A 7,293-nucleotide genomic window follows, 5' to 3' on the forward strand; every position below is an offset into this window, starting at 1 on the left:
AAACACAGGGCCTGGGTCGCTTTTACCCACGAGCGGAGAGCCCTGGAAACACAGGGCCTGGGTCGCTTTTACCCACGAGCGCAGAGCGCAGAGCCCTGGAAACACAGGGCCTGGGTCGCTTTTACCCACGAGCGCAGAGCGCAGAGCCCTGGAAACACAGAGCCTGGGTCGCTCTTACCCACGAGCCGGGCACAGCCTCGTCACACTCGCAGATTCTCTACTACGCTCAAAGGCACACACCTCGCCAGTGGCTGGCACGGTCACTCTGACCCCGCCTGCGCAGAGCGGGAGCCCTGGAAACACAGGGCCTGGGTCGCTCTGACCCGCGAGCACAGAGCACAGAAAGGGGAGGACAGGACCTGGGTCACCCTGACCCCAGGACCACGGGAGGGTTAAATGAACTTTTTAAGACAACATATTTTGCTACAGGGGTACCATAACAACCATCTTACACAATAAAACTATTTCAAGACATTCCCAACATAGTACACTGCTTTTGACCAGGGCCTATAGGGTCACAACTTGTCCACTATGTAAGGAATAGGGTTCTATTTGGGACATACCTCATCCATCTATTCCATTGTCCTGTTTTAAATTAAATCACACTGAGATTATGTGGTTTATGGTATTTTTTGTGCAATACTTTTGCACTACGATTATGTAAAAACCCACTACAAACTTCTGCTAACATTGGCCGCCGCTAGCTGAGAATCATTGGTAGCGGTGGGGCAGGCTGTGCCTGTCCTCCTCTCTTTTTTGCATTTTCAATGGTCTGAAAGATGCTGGAAATGAATAGCTTGTTAATGAATGGCACTTAATGCACTGTCGGCATGCAGCCAAACGTTACCAACCACTTTTGGAGCTAACTAGCTGGTGCTCATAACATGGCTAACATTGCCTAGCTAACGAGCTGGTGCTCATAACATGGCTAACATACCTAGCTAACATTACCTAGCTAACTAGATGGTGCTCATAACATGGCTAACATACCTAGCACACATTACCTAGCTAACAAGCTGGTGCTCATAACATGGCTAACATTACCTAGCTAACTAGCTGGTTCTCATAACATGGCTAACATACCTAGCTAGCATTACCTAGCTAACTAGCTGGTGCTCATAACATGGCTAACATTACCTAGCTAACTAGCTGGTGCTCATAACATGGCTAACATTATTACTAGCTGGTGCTAGCTAACTAGCTGGTGCTCATAACATGGCTAACATTACCTAGCTAACGAGCTGGTGCTCATAACATGGCTAACATTACCTAACATGGCTAACTGACAAGCTGGTGCTCATAACATGGCTAACATTACCTAACTAACTAGCTGGGCTCATAACATGGCTAACATTAGCTAACTAGCTGGTGCTCATAACTGACATTAAGCAGGTGCTCATAACATGGCTAACATTACCTAGCTAACTAGCTGGTGCTCATAACATGGCTAACATTACTAACATTACCATAGCTGGTGCTCATAACATGGCTAACATTACCTAATGTTATAACATTACTTAGCTAACTAGCTGCTAGTAGCTAACTAGCTGGCTCATAACATGCTCATAACATGGCTAACATTACCTAGCTAACTAGCTGGTGCTCATAACATGGCTAACATTACCTAACTAACTAGCTGGGCTCATAACATGGCTAACATTACCATTTAGCTAACATTAAACTATTAGCTAAAGCTAGTGCTCCCAAAAAATGTCGACAACAGATGAGAGTTGTGATCATAACATTTTATACCCAGTTAAATACCTAGCTAACAAAACAAGTTATATTAACAGGATAGATAGCTGGCCATTAGCAACATTGGGATGTCAATGAGACAGAGCTCGCTAACCAGCTGAGCCAGCAAACAATATAACAAAATGAGGAATCACAGGAATCACAGTAGCAAGTATCCCTGGTGCACTGTAAAAATATTTAAAATATTTAGCAATTTAAACTATTAGTTTTTCAATGAAAACTCTACCTTTTATGTAATCCTCTCAATGGATTTCATGTTTCATGAGCTTGTCCAAGGTGTTGGACTTGACGACAGTTGCTACGATCAGTTGCCCAACATTCTGGGGCAAAAGATCAATTAGACAGACAGCAGTTAATTCAAATGAATTTAACATTCCAGAACTTATAGTTAAATTGATGCTGCATCTAAAGTCTATCTGGTGACATCACAATGAGGACAAAAGGTTTTCCAGCTCATTATTTATCTCCTTCTGAAATAGCATTGTGTTTCCAAGACATTGTAATGCACTTCAGACTACATCTTCATCAGCTTCAATTAGGTAGAATTAAGTCTCTTCATAACAATATTGTGACCCAATATGTAACACATGAATGTGTGAGAGAGAGAGCGGTAGAGAGAGAGAGAGCGAGAGGTAGAGAGAGAGAGAGAGAGAGAGAGAGATTGAGGGAGAGAAATTTTGACAAAATAGAGGGAGGGGTCTGACTGGACAGGTCCTTAAAAAGGAGTTGAGAGAGAGGTAGAACTCAGCTCACAGGCAGGACAGAGAGAGACCCAGTGAAGATCTCTGAAGAAGTGAAGCTACAACTGAATACTTCAGAAGGTGAGATTTCAACATCTGTTCATCTAATACCTGTCTATGTCCCAACTGACTACCCATTCCCTACGTAGTGAGCTACTTTAGACAAGGGTCCATATTACCTTTGTGGCCATGAGCAATTCTCTATTTAGTTCACTGTGGGTCCTGGTCCAAAGTAGTGCACTACATAGGGGATAAGAAGCCATTTGGGAAGCATCCATGTTCCAATGTCTGTTGGTCGTGTGCCTTGTTGTTTTGGCTTTTCGTGCCACTTGTATTGTGCATAGATGATTAGGGGTCTCGTCCCGTGTTGTATCATTGTGTGCTTGTGTTTTCGGGTCTCCTCCTGTGTATTTATTCGAGGTACTCCTCGCTCTTTTGAATGGGTTTCAGCCCTGTGTTTTGTATGCGTTTGCTTGGTCTTTGTACCGGGCCTTTACATGGCACACTGTAATTTGGGAAAATAAAAAAACCCTATTACGCATTCCTGTCTCCTTTATAACAATGTGACACTCTCCTCCAGTACCCCCAGCTATACAGTAGGTCATGTACTTAAAGGGATATTGCAATATTTTTGCAAATTATCTGCCAAATTGTGCAGTCAGCAAAACTCATAAAAAGCATTATAAATCTTCACTTACCTTTGCTGATCTTCATCGGAATGCACTCCCAGGACTCCCACAAGAAATGTTTGTTTTGTTCGGTAATGTCCATCATTTATGTCCAAGTAGCTACTTTTGTTAGCGCGTTAGCACGAAGCGTGTTCACTAAAGGCTGACGAAATGTCCAAAAGTTCCGTAACAGTCAGTAGAAACATGTCAAACGATGTATTGAATCCATCTTTAGAATGTTTTTAACATAAATCTCAAATGAATTTCCAATTGTGGGTATTACATGGACTTAAGGTGAGCGATGGAAGAGAGCTCCCTCTCATGTGAACGCACATGGTCAGTTCATGGCAGACCTGACTAATTCTCCTCTCATTTGGCCCCCCTTTACAGTAGAGGCATCAGACAAAGTTCTACAGACTGTTGACATCTAGTGGAAGCCGTAGGAAGTGCAAACTCATCCATATCTCGCTGTGATTTCAATAGGATTTTGGTTGAAAATCTTCTCAGGTTTTTGCCTGCCATATGAGTTATGTTATACTCGCAGACATCATTCAAATGGTTTTAGAAACTTCAAAGTGTTTTCTATCCAATGTGAATAATCATATGCATATATTAGCAACTGGGACTGAGAAGCAGGCAGTTTAATATGGGCACCTCTGTGCACCTTTCATCCAAGCAACTCACTGCCCCTTAAGAAGTTAAGCACCTGCTACTGTCCTTTCAAATCTAAATGTTTGTTGGGCAGGTTGGTTCCTGCAAGAACCCCCACCAGCTTAGGAGGTTCCTTGATGACCCCCACCTTCTACGGGGTTCTTAGAAGAACATTTTAAGGGCCATTTTCAGTTCCAAGAACTGTATGGTTTTAAAGAACAGAACTTTAGAACTCCAGTTGAACCCCACATTTTTAGAGCGTACTTGGACTAGGATTCAAGAGGCACTCTCACATCTGAGCTATCTTTGTTGCAGGTGCATGGTTACAGTTGAGTAAGATGAAGAACACTGTTCTTGCTAGTCTCACTGCTCTAAAGCTGTACGTATCAGCCTCAAAGCCTTCGTCAGAGCCTTCAGTGTTCACAACCTGCACCGCTATGTAGACATTGCTCCACCCACATCCGTTCAATGCATCCAATGGGGTTGGAGTATGAGAGAAAAAGGTGTTACCAAAAATAACTGTGCATTTCATAAGTATTCTAATAAAGTGTGTAGGTGATGTGTCAAACAAGACACAAATCACACAGAGGACATCAACCTATCAAGTAAGTTCTCAAATCATTGGGTTCCGTACAATAATAAAACAATAACTTTGGCTGTTATTTCAGTTTTGTACCTAATAGTGGATTTCCTTAACCTCTCCTCTAGTACCCACAGCCATTCCAGATCCTTTAAAATGCTCAACTAATCTCTCTTTCTCTCTCTCAGGAGACTATCACCATGGCGATATTGACTATCATTCTGCTTGTCAGCACGGCTTTTGCTATGGGAGGTAAGCGGGACATTTACATTTTATTTTATTTTATTTCACCTTTATTTAACCAGGTAGGCTAGTTGAGAACAAGTTCTCATTTGCAACTGCGACCTGGCCAAGATAAAGCATAGCAGTGTGAACAGACAACACAGAGTTACACATGGAGTAAACAATTAACAAGTCAATAACACAGTAGAAAAAAATGGGCAGTCTATATACAATGTGTGCAAAAGGCATGAGGAGGTAGGCGAATAATACAATTTTGCAGATTAACACTGGAGTGATAAATGATCAGATGGTCATGTACAGGTAGAGATATTGGTGTGCAAAAGAGCAGAAAAGTAAATAAATAAAAAACAGTATAAAAACAGTATGGGAATGAGGTAGGTGAAAATGGGTGGGCTATTTACCAATAGACTATGTACAGCTGCAGCGATCGGTTAGCTGCTCGGATAGCTGATGTTTGAAGTTGGTGAGGGAGATAAAGGTCTCCAACTTCAGCGATTTTGCAGTTCGTTCCAGTCACAGGCAGCAGAGTACTGGAACGAAAGGCGGCCAAATGAGGTGTTGGCTTTAGGGATGATCAGTGAGATACACCTGCTGGAGCGCGTGCTATGGATGGGTGTTGCCATCGTGACCAGTGAACTGAGATAAGGCGGAGCTTTACCTAGCATGGACTTGTAGATGACCTGGAGCCAGTGGGTCTGGCGACGAATATGTAGTGAGGGCCAGCCGACTAGAGCATACAAGTCGCAGTGGTGGGTGGTATAAGGTGCTTTAGTGACAAAACGGAAGGCACTGTGATAGACTGCATCCAGTTTGCTGAGTAGAGTGTTGGAAGCCATTTTGAAGATGACATCGCCGAAGTCGAGGATCGGTAGGATAGTCAGTTTTACTAGGGTAAGCTTGGCGGCGTGGGTGAAGGAGGCTTTGTTGCGGAATAGAAAGCCGACTCTTGATTTGATTTTCGATTGGAGATGTTTGATGTGAGTCTGGAAGGAGAGTTTGCAGTCTAGCCAGACACCTAGGTACTTATAGATGTCCACATATTCAAGGTCGGAACCATCCAGGGTGGTGATGCTAGTCGGGCATGCGGGTGCAGGCAGCGATCGGTTGAAAAGCATGCATTTGGTTTTACTCGCGTTTAAGAGCAGTTGGAGGTCACGGAAGGAGTGCTGTATGGCATTGAAGCTCGTTTGGAGGTTAGATAGCACAGTGTCCAATGACGGGCCGAAAGTATATAGAATGGTGTCGTCTGCGTAGAGGTGGATCAGGGAATCGCCCGCAGCAAGAGCAACATCATTGATATATACAGAGAAAAGAGTCGGCCTGAGAATTGAACCCTGTGGCACCCCCATAGAGACTGCCAGAGGACCGGACAGCATGCCCTCCGATTTGACACACTGAACTCTGTCTGCAAAGTAATTGGTGAACCAGGCAAGGCAGTCATCCGAAAAACCGAGGCTATTGAGTCTGCCGATAAGAATATGGTGATTGACAGAGTCGAAAGCCTTGGCGAGGTCGATGAAGACGGCTGCACAGTACTGTCTTTTATCGATGGCGGTTATGATATCGTTTAGTACCTTGAGTGTGGCTGAGGTGCACCCGTGACCGGCTCGGAAACCAGATTGCACAGCGGAGAAGGTACGGTGGGATTCGAGATGGTCAGTGACCTGTTTGTTGACTTGGCTTTCGAAGACCTTAGATAGGCAGGGCAGGATGGATATAGGTCTATAACAGTTTGGGTCCAGGGTGTCTCCCCTTTGAAGAGGGGGATGACTGCGGCAGCTTTTCAATCCTTGGGGATCTCAGACGATATGAAAGAGAGGTTGAACAGGCTGGTAATAGGGGTTGCGACAATGGCGGCAGATAGTTTCAGAAATAGAGGGTCCAGATTGTCATACCTCACACCATCTCACCAACATCTTAATTAAACATACCACACCTACTTCACACATGTAGGTGTTAATACACAGGTGTGATTTGGAAATGTGTTTCTATTCATTACCGGTTCTCCATGGGACACCCTCTGAGAGGTCTGCCATTATCAACATTGACACTGGAGAAATGAAGGTTGTGCCTTGCTTAAGGGCACATAGATGGATATATCAACTTGTCAGCTCACTGATTTGAGCTACTGGCCCAACTCTCTAACTGCAGGCTACCTGCCACTCCTCTAGTACCAGAGATGTATATTGGTGTCTAGATGCTGGACTGAGGTATTCTGATATGAATGGTTTGATCATTCAACTGGATGTATCATTGGATTGTCTAGCAAATATCAGGAAATAACACAGATTACATTTCCAGTATTAGTTTCTTCAGCTCTTCTACGAAACTGGAATTTGACTCCACAGGCGTTTTAAACAAGTAGCAGAATTTGACCAGGGCCCTTCGGGAACAGTGTCCTATATAGGATGCAGTCTCCTGACCAGGGCCCAAAGTGGAACAGGGTCCCATATAGGATGCAGTCTCCTGACCAGGGCCCTTCGGGAACAGGGTCTCATATAGGATGCAGTCTCCTGACCAGTGCCCTTCGGGGAACAGGGTCCCATATAGGATGCAGGCTCCTTACCAGGGCCCTTCGGGGAACAGGGTCCCATATAGGATGCAGTCTCCTGACCAGGGCCCTTCGGGGAACAGGGTCCTATATAGGATGCAGTCT

At 44.4% G+C, this 7,293-nt stretch overlaps 1 pseudogene; it reads left to right on the plus strand.

Moving 5' to 3' along the window:
• Window positions 1–4,594: 4,594 nt before the first annotated feature.
• LOC124008326 overlaps window positions 4,595–7,293 on the plus strand; it is a 7,678-nt pseudogene continuing 4,979 nt past the window's right edge.

Source organism: Oncorhynchus gorbuscha, linkage group LG21 (genome assembly GCF_021184085.1).
Source record: "Oncorhynchus gorbuscha isolate QuinsamMale2020 ecotype Even-year linkage group LG21, OgorEven_v1.0, whole genome shotgun sequence".
NCBI classification, from domain to species: domain Eukaryota; kingdom Metazoa; phylum Chordata; class Actinopteri; order Salmoniformes; family Salmonidae; genus Oncorhynchus; species Oncorhynchus gorbuscha.